Source organism: Protopterus annectens, chromosome 6.part0, assembly GCF_019279795.1.
Source record: "Protopterus annectens isolate FY-2018-M chromosome 6.part0, PAN1.0, whole genome shotgun sequence".
Taxonomy (NCBI): domain Eukaryota; kingdom Metazoa; phylum Chordata; order Ceratodontiformes; family Protopteridae; genus Protopterus; species Protopterus annectens.
Genome location: NC_056737.1, coordinates 507,923,353 through 507,938,919, shown reverse-complemented (window position 1 = coordinate 507,938,919; position 15,567 = coordinate 507,923,353). Strand labels below are relative to the sequence as shown.

At 42.8% G+C, this 15,567-nt stretch overlaps 1 protein-coding gene across 2 annotated transcripts in view; it reads right to left on the bottom strand.

The window, feature by feature from the left end:
* GEMIN2 (gem nuclear organelle associated protein 2) overlaps positions 1 to 15,567 on the bottom strand; it is a 464,095-nt gene that overhangs the window by 77,072 nt on the left and 371,456 nt on the right. The window lies entirely within an intron of this gene.

The following is a 15,567-nucleotide window of genomic DNA, read 5'->3' as shown; positions in this document are numbered from 1 at the left end:
GGAAAAAAACGAAAGACACAAACAAGTGCCTGCATATTTGAACTGCTTCTTACTGAAATTGGTACACCTTGTTTGCTGTATGATAGACTAGATCCAGGCCTGCTGAATCTTAGCGTTGTTTGTATAACTTGAGCACTAATCCAGGCATTCTTTAAAGTATTCAATTGTATTTATTACTGCTTGGTAGTAACCTGATTAAAGTGTAGCTATCATTCTAAGTCTTTTGGATTAAGCACTTGGGCTTCAGACCAGTTGTTTTACATTAGGAAGGTTTGTGGCCTGCACTGTGGTGGCAGGACAGGTAGCTTACATCCTTCTAAGTTGGGAACTGCTGATTGAGGGCTCAGTGTCTGTTATTCTAAAAGTGTATTAGTTCTGGTTTAAGCACTTGGGCTTCAGGCCAGTTATTTTACATTAAGAAGGTTCGTGGTCTGCACTCTTGTGGGAGGAGAGGCTGGACTCTGCCCTTCTGAACTGGGATTTTCTGGTTAAAGGCTTATAGTGCCTGCATATTTGAACTGTTTCTTACTGAAATTGATACACTTTGTTTGCTGTAGCATAGACTAGATCCAGGCCTGCTGAATCTAACTTTGTTTGTATGCTTGTTGTTTGCTTGTTATTTCCCTGAAACGCTAATTCCACCTAAAACGCGGCTTCTTCTGTGGATCCCTAGTGATATCTGCATTGCTTACTGTACTTATTTCCTTATTTCACTTGAAAAAAAGTTACTGTTTGTCATTTTTGCATTTAAGTTAAATGTAACACAGTCGCAGACTACACACTCAAGTGTGCTAGCCTCCTCTGTGTATTTAAAGTAATTTAAGCTCTGCATTTCTGTTGTTTCTGAAAAAAAAAAATCCTTGTTTTCCAGCCTTTCTGAACTAGTCTACTCCAGTTTTCAGGCTTTGCTGAATCCAGGACTGTGGTAAAGGTTCCTGTGTTTCCCATATCATACTTGGATAGTTAGGTGGCCTCCTTGTTCACTGTGAGAGAGGGAACTCTGAGCAGCCTATCTGTCCCTGCAGGAGTGGTCCCAGACCAGCAACTTGTAGCTCATTGGCCATTTTGGGCTAATTTCTATCTTTTTTGATCTCCCCGGTATAAAAACCACTTAGTGCGGTTTTGCGCACCGCGGTTCAGCTGCGGTCAAACTATTCCAGGCTCCACGAAGTCTGCACTTCAGTTTTTCCCTTGAAACACTTCAACCCAGCACTAGAAATAAGGCAATTTAAGACCGGCACTTACTAAAACTCACTAAAACTAGCACTAGCTTACAGCTTGCACTTCAGCCCTATACTCAGGAAGTATAAGGCTCTTTACTCATCCAATCAGCAATACAGTCCCAACCATCTATTCAGGCATGTTCAAGGGACAGCTTCAAGTGTGCTCTCCGGTCCAGCTAGTGAATCTGGGCATCCTGAGGCAATGTTACAATTGCCTCATGTACACAGACAACCCCTCCTCCTCCGAACCATCACAAACATATGTGAGAGATGCAGCTACACAGCCAAACTGGAGGCTAAGCTCTCTCAACCCACGACTGGATCACCAGTCACAAGGAGAAGGGCAACACTAGCACCACATTACCAGACTCACATAGACCAGCCATAGCTACACAAGAAAACAACTCTCAGAAACACGCAAAAACATACTCGGAGGCTCTAAATAAGAACCTGCCTAAACAACAGAGACCTCCTAAGCATACACCCAAGCAACCCCCACCCCACAACAGAAACCAGCTAACACATACGTCATAATGTCAGCGTGCCAAGCAAAAACAGCCCCTTAGGCTAAATAACACACTAGTAATCGGTGATTCTATCATCAGGCACACAGACATTCCACTCGCTAGACTGAACAAGTAGAAGGTTACCGTAAGCTGCCTGTCGGGTGCCAGACTCTGCCACATAACACATGCACTCAGGTCACTCCACAACAAGTGCAAATATGACTCTGTCATTGTACATGTTGGCATAAATGACCTGAGACGTACCTCCCTGGACTACATGAAAAGAGACATGGAGGAGCTCTCTGACCATGTAGCCCAGGCTGGTATGACTGAGTAGCATCCTGCCCTCACCCAAAATGATGCCAGCATATGAAAAAAAAAAAGATCAGTTTCAACAATTGGTTAAACTACTGGTGTCATTCAAAGGGGATCCAGTACTTGTCAGCCTGGGACGACATGCTTGACAAGCCACGTTGCTTCGCCAGAGACTGCTTGCTTCTGTCGCCCTTGGGCTTTCGAATACTGGCCAAGACTCTTGCCGCCCCAATACTGCCTTTTTTAGGCAAGGCTCAAAAGACAAACCCGCCTCCATAAACAATAATAAACAAAAACTGAGGGTAATGCTGCTCAACACCAAAAGTCTAAACCTCAAAATGCACGCACTCAAGGCTTTCCTTAGTATGGAAGAAATCGACGTATGTGCAGTGACAGAAACCTGATTCAAGGCACCCCAGCACTACCAGGCTATAACTCCTACCATACCTTTAGGTCCCAAAATCAGGACCAGAACACAAAAGGAGGGGGTGTGTCCATATTCATCAAGAACACCCACACCTCCAGGTTAGTAGCACAGCACGCGGAATCTGAGACCATCCAAGTGCAATTGACAGCGGGTAAATTGACTGTTCAATTTATAGCTTGCTACAGATCTCCCACCTTCTCAGGACCCTCACGCAGCATTCCTGAGAACATTAGAAAGTATGAAGATTCTACCAAACACCATGCTACTGGGTGACTTCAACTATCCAAACATTGACTGGGAAAACTACTCAAGCTCAAACGCCCTAGCCCAATGCTTCCTTGAGTTTATAAACTCAAACGCCCTTGAACAGCTGGTCACCACTTCCACAAGAGGTGACAACATACTGGACCTGGTCATCACCAACATGGGGAACCTATGTTCCACACCTGAGGTAAACTTGTCATTGGTAAGATCAGATCACAAACTAATCACACTGGACATCCACATCCCCCCCCCCAGTCAAGGAAATCAAGGTAAAAAACTTCTCTAAAGCCAACTTCACACTCCTCAAGACTGAGGTGGGAAGTTTCAAAGCTCCCAATCAAATGGAAAATGATGACCCATCGGCAGAATCCTTTACAAGTGCATTCTATGAACACCTTCAAGAATGCATGGACCGATCTATCCCAAGTAAAACCAAAACCAACTCCTCAAAAAAGAGGAAGCCAGTCTGGTGGACCCCGGCCATAAATAAACTTTACAATAGGAGGAGGAAACTCCTGCAAGACAGAACAAAATCCCAAAATAAGAAGGCATCTCTGATTAACATCAGTAAAAATCTGCACTCCCTCATTAAATCATCCAAGGCCAACTTCAAAAGAAAAATAGCCAATGACTCTAAGGATAACCACAAGGCCTTTTTTAACTATGTCAAGAGTCTAGGGGCAAACTCTCAGACATGCTCCGAGCTAGTGCATAATGGCCATAAATACACTGAACCAACTGACACTACCAACATCCTGGCTGACAAGTTCAGTTCACCCCCCCCCCTCTCCACCAAAGGGGCTAGCACCCATCCCAGAAGAATGTGGCGCTCCAGATATCTCAGACACACAAGTAAAGACAGCCCTTGCAAAGGCCAAAAACACAGCATCAATGGGACCAGATGCTACCCCAGGTTGTGTCTTACACGAGCTTCAAAATTAACTAACCCCCCATCTCAAATCACTATTCAAACTCAGCCTCTCTACAGGCTATGTACCCAAAGAATGGCGTACAGCAACAGTCGTACCACTCCACAAAGGTGGCGCCACAACTGACCCTGGGAACTATCGCCCTATAAGCTTGACTAGCTTGGTATGCAAAGCCATGGAACACATTATCATGGAGCTCATTAACAGGGACATTGGGAACGTCCAGACACTGGACCCCACCCAGTTCGGCTTTGTTAAAGGCAGATCTTGCCTCCTGAACTTGGTCGACTTCTCAAAACATTCACCAAGGCCATAGATGAAGGGAAGGTGGTCCACACAGCATATCTGGACCTCGCTAAGGCGTTCAACATCATCCCACACTCAGGAATCATAGACAAACTCACCAGCTTAAATATTAACCCCTATGTCACGAGATGGGTTGCCAACTGGCTCTCAGACAGAACCCACATGCCAAGAGTGGCAGGCACCATGTCTGACTCTAAGCCAGTCACAAGCGGAGTCCCACAGGGCTCAGTCCTGGGACCCCTCCTGTTCGGTATATATTTCTCCGAAGTACAGGCAAAGGCGGAGGGACTGTGGATAACCAAGTTCGCAGATGACAGTAAATTGGGTGCAATAATTGACTCTCCAGCTGACACAGACATCCTGCAAAAGGGCCCCACAGAGACAAACACCTGGTGTCAAAGTCACGGCCTCAAGCTAAATGCCAAAAAATGCATAGTAATTCCATTTGGGAAAAACAAAGTACCTACAAACTACCACACAGATGAGAATCCACTAAGTACAGAAGAAGTAATTAGGGACCTGGGTACCCAAGTAGATAGCATGCTCTCCTTTGATAACCACATAGCCAAATGGGTCAGGAAATCCTTCTATGTGGCTCACCTGATCGCAAAGGGTTTCTCGTCCAGATCCAAGGAGGTGATTGTGCCCCTTTACTCCTCACTCATTAGGCCCATAATAGAGTACAATGCCCCATTTGGGATGTACCTCACTAGACACCTGCAGCAACTAGAAAGACCACAGAAGTACCTCACTAAGAGGATTAAGGGCCTTAAACAATTACCCTATGAAGCACGACTAAAAAAGCTCCAGCTATTCTCAGTCGCTTACTGTCTGCTCAGTGGTGACCTATTCCTGACCTATAGGGCCATGTCAAACCCTGAACTAATGGACATGCTTCACCTCAAAAAAATGAGATCCTCAGAATCACTTGTTCTAGCGACTTGAACCTATGTACAACAATAAACAGGACATGCTGGAGGGATAGATTCCTGTCCCAGTGACTCCCCTCACTCTGGAATAGAGTCCCAATCCATATTTGACAGAGCTCCTCTCTGACCCTTTTCAAGAGAAATCTTGATATCTTGATGAGTGGACGGGTAATCGTAAGTTCTACCCTGGGATCACTTCAGGAGCCCTGTTGACAGAGGCCCAGGTTACTAATCTAATGGGGAGGCGAAAGCCATCACTCTGTGGCTAGGCTTATAAATGCCCATAGGCAGATAGCCTAGTACTTACCTATGAACCTATAAGAAAAGGTGGCACAATCTTTCGAGACAGGAAAAGGAAATTTTAAACATAAGAGGTAGTAATGATCTCAGGGTGATGAAACCTGACAAGGGTGGGGTGGGGTAGTCATCTTTAAAGTCGAGGATTATAACAATGAGATGACTAGTTTATTATACAATACTAATGCTTACTCCCCCATCTCAAAAAATGGCAACTATTGCACACCAAAGGATAGAGTCTTATATTGAGGAATACTTGGAAGATCAGACAGACTTGGACACCTACAGATTTTTGCAACAAAAGAAGTCAATAATACAGAATATTTTCGGCATACCAAAAGTTCGTAAGAATATTGAAAAACCACCTCTGAGGCCAATTGTGTCAAGCAGCGGAAGTAAAACCCACACCCATGGCTATATTGGTGGACACATGGACAAAAAGTGGTCCAAAAGACACTCTACCTATTGAAAGACTCATAGGAATTTTTAGGTAAGGTCAAACAGGGTTTGTGGAAGGCAGGACTTATTTTTCTTACCATCAAAGTGTTTGACTTGTTCACCAGTATTCCGAAAGTGGAAGGCGTGCAATATTTTCAGGACATGTTACAAGCTTTCAAATTAAAAAAAAATGACTTAATGGTTGAGTTTATGGAATTAATTTTAGATAACAACTTTGTACAGTTTGAAGGAGAATTTTACCACTAGACTAAGGGGGTAGCTATGGGCCCCCACCTTTGCCAACATTGTCATGTTGGGGTGGGAAAGAGAGTATGTCTTCCCTAGTGTATATTTCAGACACCTGCATTTTTACGTAAGGTTTACGGGTGACATCTTTATTCTGTGGGATGGGACGGTTGATCAAACTGGAGAATTCATTTAATTATCTCAATGAGTGTTGTAGTTATTTGAAATTTACACAGTTTTGGGATAAGAATAGTATCAGTTATTTAGATACAAGGCGCTCACAGGGTGAAGGTGAGTTCAAATCTAATATATTTAGGAAAGAAACCTTCTGTAATGCATATCTGCATTACAGTAGTACTCCTCCCCATTTTCAAAAAAAAAGTTTGGTGAAAGGGCAATCCATAAGAGTTACAAGAATTACCTCTAGGAAGGATGAACTTGAGAGTGAACTGGAGGTTTTAAGGGATATGTTCCTGGAAAGGGAATATCTCTTGGAAATGGTGGAATGTATTTTTTAAATATTTTTAAAGAAGTAAAGGGAGGGTGGGGTAAGAAATACCTACCACTTCTAGGCAGAGATTTACAAAGGGATAAAAAGATGGAGAGTAGAAAGAGATTTGAAAAGGCATTGGTTCCAGAAAATAACTGTTACTCCCAGGACATCAGGAGGTTGGTGGTTAAGAACTGGAGCATTTTTAGGGTGCATAAGGAAATTAATGAACTGGTGGGACGAGAGCCAGATTTTGTTTATAAAACTGGTAAAAACTAAGCAAATGCTGGAAAATGGGTCAGAAAAGGATATGGGTAACAATAAGGGTACGGTACAATGTGGAAATTGTGCCCAGTGCATCTACATTTGTAGAGAGAAAAGATTAGTTCTAGATAACGCTTTGCAAAGTAAGGTAACATTTGTGAATGGTAATTGTGCCACTAACAAAATAGTTTACTTAGCAAAGTGCGAGGACTGTGCAGGATTTTATATAGGGAAGACAGAAAGAGCATTAAAAACAAGAATTTATGAACACCAATATGAAATGATTATGAAAAAGGATGCTAATGCACTTCATAGGCATTCGCTAGCTTACCCCAACTTTAGGAAATTTACATTTGCAATTTTGAACAAGATTAGAATCCACCCCAGGGGTGGTGACTGGCAGAGAATGCTTTTTAAAAGGGAGTTAATATGGCAGTTAAAATTTAATGCCACACTCCCACTTGGATAGAGCGATTAAGTGTCTGTAGGACCCATCTGAAAGAAACGGCTGATGTTTTCAGTTAAAATGGTGTGAGGATGCCTTTAAAAGTTGAATGAGATGCAATTAAGTCTTAATTGTCTGATGAAGATGTAAAGGGTTCAGTATTTTTGTATAAAAGACATTGATTTGTGAAAGGGTTTATCTGATGAAGTCTCTGTGCGAGATGAAAGCGCTTATGAAACACTGTTTATTAAAATATTAAAACTTTATTGATTTATACTACTTGAGTTCAGTCCATTTTATTTTATTTTTTGTTGGTACTTCTTGACATTCCCTAAATAATGGAATAAACTTATTCCTCTTCTGCCTGGTGTGCAATGAGTAGTCGTTCTCCACAAACACTCTGCTGTCTCCCACTTTTAGTACTCTGTCCTTCTACCACAGGTTTGTCAGAATCAACTCCTGCTGCTGCTAAGACTGCATCTATACTACTACAGGTCTAAGTTGTTTTCTCATAGCCAGATTTGGAGCAACACGTGATGTACCCTTTCAATTAACAATTCCTGTTGTGGAACACCAGTCCAGTCGCTTATTTGAGCTTTCATGAAATTAATAGTCTTTTCCTTCCAGGTACAGCAGAAAATCTCAGGTTTTTCCTATGTGCTCTGTCCTCCAATTCTTTCTATATTTTTTTGAAACATCTCTTCTTGTGCAGTCTCATATTCAGCCAGCCTTTTCTTCATTTTGACCTCTGAGTTTTGCAGTTTTATCACCTTATCAGAGTCCCTTTTTAAAGCTTCCTCAATTTTTCCAGCCTTTTATTGTTTGAGTCGATGTACTTCAGTGTTTCATTTATTTTAGTCAGGTCTGAGTGTAGTTACTTTATACTTTCCTCAAGGTTACTGGATGTCATGTCTGGAGCTTGCACTGATTTTGACTGAACAGCTACAGTTTTTTTCCCAGTCAGTGGTTTTCCATTGCCTTTTGTTGCCGATTTCCCTTCAGGTCCTCTGTGTTTCTTTTTTCCTGGGATCCAGGAAGTGCACTTACTAGCCAGTTACTGAACTTTACTCAGAAATGCAGGTCCACTGGCTTTCTGCGAAAGTTTCTTTTTTCACACTGGGAATTATGCTGTTACTCAATGTGCCACCATCTTGAAAGTCCCTGAAGCTGAAGTTTGAGGCAAGGAAGAAAAGAAACAGGGTACTCCAGAGGGTGGCAATGCTGAAACCACATTGATTTGAGGTACCACTGTAGATACCTCAGATGGAGCCTGGAGAGAAGAAAAATGGGACTAGTGGATGCCATAAACCCTAGAACCCCACAAAATTCCCTGGCTGTAAGAGAGGACAGAGTAAGGAGAGACTGGAAAAAGGTTATCAGAGACAAAACCTTTGAAGTGGGAAGGAAGCAACATGAGAAGAGTGTCTGAAGCCTACACCCCAGGAAAATATGATCCTAGGAGGGTGGTCAGAACAGATTTCTTGAGATTTATGGTGAACTCCAGACATTAAAAAAGACAAGTGGTAAAGCAGAGATCCCACACAAGACTGCCGGGAGAAGGAGCCCGAATGAGCAGGTCATCCAGATGGAGATGCAAAAAGCAATGGGGGTGTAAAGTACTGAACAATTCACACAAATAAGAAAGGACCATAGGGACCCCACAAAGAGTCCTGGTCATGCTTGAGACACCAAATAGAAAATATCTTCCATTTATCCACAAAAGATATTCTAGTAGTGTTTTTTTTCTGGTCCCCTGCAAAACCTGAAGCACGTCCTCAGAAAAATGGTGCCTGAAAGGAATCAAAGCCCTATCACCCAAACTGTCAGGTGAAGTGTGGACAGGTGAGGGTGAATTTTGTGCTAGAAGATCCATCATGTGAGGTAGCTTGAGATGATTGTTCCTGGCCAAGTAAAGGAGAGAGGGGAACCAGTGTTCTCTTGACCAAGAGGGAATCACCAGCAAGATTTTGGGTGTGTCCCCCATGACCTTGTGCAAGAACCTGGGAAGTAAAGGATGAGGTGGGATAGGCATACAGAAACATCCCCTTCAAAGAAAAATGCATAGCATCCACTTTCCAAATCAGTGGACGTGGAACTCTGGAACTGGGGAAGTTGTCTGTTCGGAAGGTTACCAAAGAGATCTACTTCAGGAATACCCCACTGATGTACAAGTTCAGAAACATCTCCATGTGAAGCATTCATCTGTGAGGATGTGTCCTGGACCTGTCCAGAGTGTGTGCCACTAGACTGTGCTCTGAAAGGATGTAAACCGCCTGAAGAACCAGGTGATGGCAGATTGCAAAGTCCCAAGCCTGAAGAGTTAGCCTGCAAAGAAGGTAAGATTTTGTGCTTCCCTGCTTGCTGATACATCACAAGACTGTGGTATTGTCTGTAAAAACATTTAGAGGGTCTTGAATCCAAAGGGAGTGAAAGGTCCAAAGAGTTAGGATTACATCCCTCATCTCTTTGATATTGATTTGGACTGTTATCTGTTGACAGGACCAAAAGACCCTGGACTTCCAGGTTGCTGGAGGAAGTACCCCATCCTCAAATGGAAGCATCTGTGTACAGCTCTTGAGCAGGAAGAGGAACCTGACAAGGCAAACCTGGATTTAGAGAAATCTGGTGAATCCACCAGAGAAGTTAGACTTTGAGGCAATTTAACAGAGGAGCTGGAAACTCCAGGTGGTGGCAGTCCTGAACCAGACAGTCTTGAGATACAACTGAAATGTTCTCATATGGAATTTGGCAAAAGGAACTGTGGGAATGATGGATGTCATGTACCACATGGCCTGGAGAAATTCCCATACAGAAAGAATAGAAGAGAAAGAAATGACTGGGAAAAGGCAGTCAAAGAATCTTGGGAAACAGAAGCCAAGGCAACTTTGGGATGGTCTGAATTCTGCAACCCAAAAAGACTTGGTCCAGAGATGGGGTTTACCACAGACTTTTTGATATTGAGGGTGAATACCACCACACTGCACAGAAGAAGCATAATGAAGTGTAGATTTTGAAGGAGAAGCTGCTGGGGGGGGTGGGGTGAAGATCATCCAAATAAGGGGATATTTAATCTTCTGAAGTCTGCAGAAACCTACCACAGCAATCTGGCATTTGGTAAACACCCCTGGAGCTGCAGACAGACCCAAAAGGCAAAACAGAGATCTGATAAGGAGAGGAAGAAATGAAGAAACGTAAAAAACATCCTGTAAAAGCGGGTGAACATGAATATGGAGACAAGTGTCCTTCAAATAAAGAGAGACCAGAAAAGCTTGTGAAAACAAAAGAGGGAAGAGGGTCAACATCCTGAAGGAGGGAACCCTGCGAAAGGTGTTGAGAACAGATCTAGAATGGGTCTGCATAACCCCTTCCTTCCTGGAAACCAGAAACATTCTGGAAAAATACTGTTCCCTGCTGAGAAAAGAATGGGTTGGATGGTTCCCTGTTGCACCAGACAAGGGAACAGGTTGGATGGTTCTCTGTTCCACAAGATCCCTTAGGACCAAGGGAAAATGAGGAAGCTGGCAAGGATGAGGTTGAGGAAGACCAAAAAATGGAGGAAGGAACTTTCACGTCATGAAATAACTGTGTTGGATAATGGTGAGATCCCAGGTGTTTGTGGTTATCTGCTGCCAAACAGGGAAGGAAAGGGTTACCCTGAGGAACACACGAAACTGGCCAAGGAGGAAGGGAGGTTGGGTGTCAGAGGTAGATTAATTTGGAAAGGAAAGTTTTTGAGCTCTGGAACTCTGAATGGGTTTATCTGGGAAAATCTACTTAGAAACTCACTCACTCCTAATAGGATATCTAGGCTGCTTACAAAGGAAGATTTTGAGGGACAGTTCCTCTGGAACTTGGGTACAGGATAAACAAAAACTTGTTTAAGGTCCTGCATAGCCTTCCCTTATCCTGCAAGGTTTTAAACAATTCAGCAGCAGCATTGCCAAAAAGATTCTGTTTATCTATGGGGGAAATCTAAAAGTTTGCCTTTAATATCCATAGGTAAAGCCTGCAGGTGCAACCAGCAATACCTTCTCATGACACAACCAGATGCAGCAGCCCTAGATGCGGCATCAGCTGCATCATAGCTGTATTTAATGGAATGGCAGGCTACCTGACAGGCAGAATGCAGAACAGAAACAGCCAGTGCCTTACTGTCTAAATCAGGCATGTCAGTCAATCCCCCACCCCCAGCTGAGAGAGAAGAGTCAAGACATACCTAGTCATGTGGTTCTAATAATTAGTGGCCCTAATGGCAAAAGTAGCAGGAATATACACTTTTTCTGATACCTCTCCATAGCACTGCTGTCCTTATCAGAAGGTAAAAGCTTAGAAGAGGAAAGCAGTTAGGATAGCTTATTAGTGGACATGGAAACTACAGCAGGATCAGAAGGATGACTTTTATACAGGTACTGATGATCATTGGGCACTTTATAAAACCTGACTTTTGAGGGGCTGGAGAAGAAGAGTTAGGAGCCTGTGAAGCTGCTGTAAATGTGTCCAAAATGGCAGCTAAGGCAGGGTTTATGGCAGAAGGCCTGGGTAAGTCCCTTTACAAGAGTTCACAGCATCTCTTTCGAACCTCTGAGATTTGAGAACAATCACACTTAAAGTGTTCCATCAAAAGGACCACTGCATCCCCAAAGGATGATACTTCAAAAGGAGAGTCAGGGGATAAAGTATTTTTCATCAGACACCAAACCCAAAGGAGGGTGTATTTGTAAGGAATATGTTTAGGATTTTTCACCAGAGTCCAATTCTTCATCAGAAGAATCAGAATCCCTAGGTGTCTTAGAGTGGAAGGCCAGGGAGCAGTAGTAGCAGGGACAGACAATTCTTGCTGGGTTTTCAGAGCCATTAGGGCATTAAACAGCCCCAGAGTAAAGTCATGCCACTCTCTGAGGATCAGTAGCCACAGTGGTTTGTTTTTCTGTTTCTTTTTTTAAAGGAACATGTGCCTTGACAAATCTAGGAGGTTCAGACCCTTGCCTAGATTGAATGTGGGTACCAAGCACCACTTTCCCAACTAAAACTTGGGGAATCTCCATAGGCCCTTCAGATAATTATCTACGATTCCCCCTCTACATCTGTCCTAGATGCAAGAACAGCCTTAGTGGACATGCGAGAAGGCAACTTCTTGTTAGCCTCCAACTGGGTTGTGGCAGAGGGAACTAGCATCAGCACTAGATGGTCCTCGGGTTCTTAATCAAACCAGAGGGAGATGTCCAGTGGAGGCCGGACAGAGGCAGATTCATTAAGTGTTTTTTTGCTTTAATGGCGGCTGAACTTCAGGGAGGATGGACTTAGCCATGGTACCCTGAGTCAACAGCTTCAGATGTTGGTTTCCAAATAAACTGAAAGGGATGACAAATGGCTGCAGAGTGTTTTAGGAACAAAAGCCTGACAGCTATCACATTGAGTATGGTTGTGCATAGTACCAAAACAAAAAAGGCACTTCTTGTATTCTATCTTTATGAGGAATCTGCCTCCCACACTCACATTTTCTGTTCCTGGATGACATGAACACAAACTAAAAGGAGAAAAAAAGAAAGGTATGAACCTTGACAGGGAACTTATCTTTTGAAGGCTCAGTAGAGGAACCGGCTCAGTGAAGGCGTATAGACCAAATTCAGAGTTAGCATTTGGACTGGTGGCAAAGTTGTTCTTAGGATTAGGCATCCATACGTCAATCACGTACCTTGCACGTAGAACATACTTGTGATGTACCTGGAAGGTGTGAAAGTTTTGGTATACTGGCCAGACATTAAGCTATCTTCATCAAGATACCCAAGTGAAAAGAATGCTGCAACAGTGATGAGGAAGGACATCAAAGCAGGGTTCTCCCTTCTTGGCTGTAGCCATATGTCATTTTTTGAGGATTTGCCAAGCTCCTGACCATTAGCAGCATCACTTGGAGCAGCACCAGAGGGGTTGGGAGCATCCACCGGACCATATGAAGAGTCTGATAAGACCACAGGATAGTAGTCCATCAGGGACTGGTGAAGAAATGATGAAGGTAGAACAGCTTCAGAAGTTAGAAGCCTCTTCATTTATTAGGAACCAGAAAGGGGACAGCTGAGGAAGTTGTGGCAATATCCACTGGTTTATGATAAGGACCTTCAGATGCTTAATTTCAAGAAATATACTAAGGCTATTAAAGCCAACATCTAATTGTCTTGGGAATAAAGATAACGCAAACTTGACAGGAGTAGATACTGTATGCCTTCAATATACAAAAAAAACAGGCTGCGTGGGAATCGTTACATGGTATCTGTCCTTATGCACATCACTTCCCTTTTCTATTAAATTTTACTCAAAAAATAAAAAGGAAGGAAAATCCCCTGAGGGGTACACATCTGGCAGAAAAAAACTGAACAAGCTGACCACCAAAACACTAAATGCCCAGTGAATGCCAAGTTTGACTGAAATCTTCAACTGCAAAAAAAAGTTGTGATATTTGGTGTCTGTACATCTACTTTTATGCCAGCATACCCCCAGTGCTTCCCCGGATGTGTGGTGTGCTTGGAAGGTGCTCAAGGGCTTTTGTACACTGTCAGATGTCTAATTCGTGGCAGTATATGTCCCTTATAGCTTTATGCTACTGCAACAGCGATGTAATAATGAACATCACTGGACTGTCAGGCTTGACCCACAGGAGAGAGTGAAGTGACTCCATGAAGCCTTAGATGCCCACTGGCAGATTTTCAAGCACTATACACAGAATGAGCAAAAGCCATGAAATCTGAAGGCGTCTTGGACACATACTGTGCAAATGCCCTAGAAACAGAGTAAAAGTACAGCTACTCAGGAAGGTGATGAAATTGAAGGGGATTACAATGCAGGACACAGGATAAGGTGTGCAGAAGATTTCTATAGAAATTGCCATTTAGAATGTTTAACAGGAAGCTACATAATCCTGTGAAGTAGCAAGTATATAAAGACGTGGCCAATATTATACAAGGGAAAGAAACATTTTTCTAAAACAGTAAGGAGGCTTGGAGATTTCTAGAAAAAAATGGGTGGCAAAGGGTGCTGGTAGTAGGAGGATTGATGCATGGAGCTAGGACATGCAGATGAAAAAAGTGACAACATGGGGTCACTAGGAATTAGAATGGAAAGCCCTAAAGTAAACATTAAATGGAGTTAAAATGAGTGCCACAGTAAAATGTATGGGCAACAGGAAAGCAGAATTCTAATGACAAAACAAAAAACAAAAAAAAGACAAAACCCACATCAGTGAGAGATTACTATTAAATGAGGGTAAGCCTCAAAGGGGGAGGAGCTGCTGCAAACACTAGAATAGTTTTGGAGAATGCTCGGTGCCTAGGTGCTCACTGCAAAGTATAGAGGAAGACCAGGAAGATTTCAGGAGTCTGGCCTACACAGCAGAGAAAAGGAAACTATAACCCAGTCTACAAGATCTGAGTTGGCATGGGGATCTAGAAGGTGTAATGAAGAAAATAACCTTTGCATCAAGGCAATACATTAAGGGTCAGCAGAAAGATGATGACTGAATTCCAACTACTAATCAAGTATCTTTTCTTCTCTCTGTTTAAAGCATGGAATTAATATCTGATGGAGACCATAAAGAATGAGTGCATAATAAATGAAGAGGACAGGTAACCTTAAAAGTGGTTTAAGGAGAAGGTGCTCAGTGAGCTGGGACAATGACGGCAACAGCCTGGTGAGAATATCAAGATTTCACATGAGACTACGGCAGCAACACCACATTGGGGAAAGAAGGATGCACAAGATGAGGATGACCGACAGGTAAAGGGCTAGTCAAAGGATTAGATTGGTTTTCACATAAATACCTATTAGCATTTGTTTTTACACAAACAGCTGTGTTCTAAACACGGGGTAAACATCTGCTATTAACAGAAGCAACAAATTGCTAACAAAACGGCATTGGATCTATGTCATATCAGTGAACGGCTACATTGTTGAACATCATCATGTTGACAATGCAGGCTGTCAACACCCCCCCCCCCCCGCTAATTATACACATTTCCCGATCCCTATCGTAATGCGATCTCAGAATGGTTCAATGGTCTGCACTGTAGAAGACAGGATGCATTCGACAAGGTGGCTGCTCACTGATATGACACAGACCCAAGGGCATCTTACAAATGTGGGCATTAGAAAGGTAAAGATGTTCATTTAGACAGCTTCACGGGTTTTTCTTTTTAGGTAGACTACAAAATCCTCTGTCTCCCTTTATCTGACAACCAAGATTTTAAAGGGACTTGGACTGCTCATAAGAAATTAATCCTGCTTTGTGATAGTGTAAGTTAAAAATGGCAAGAGAAGAAGGGAACATAATAAACTAGGAAACAGGAAAATGATTCAGTAAAGACAGACAGATCAAACATGTTTGGGAGAATAATGTTGGGGTAAATGAGCAACAGATGAGACAATGAACAGTCTTTCATGACAGAGGCTGCTGTAGGAACCTCAAATGTAAGAAATAAAATGAGAAAGGGAACAAATG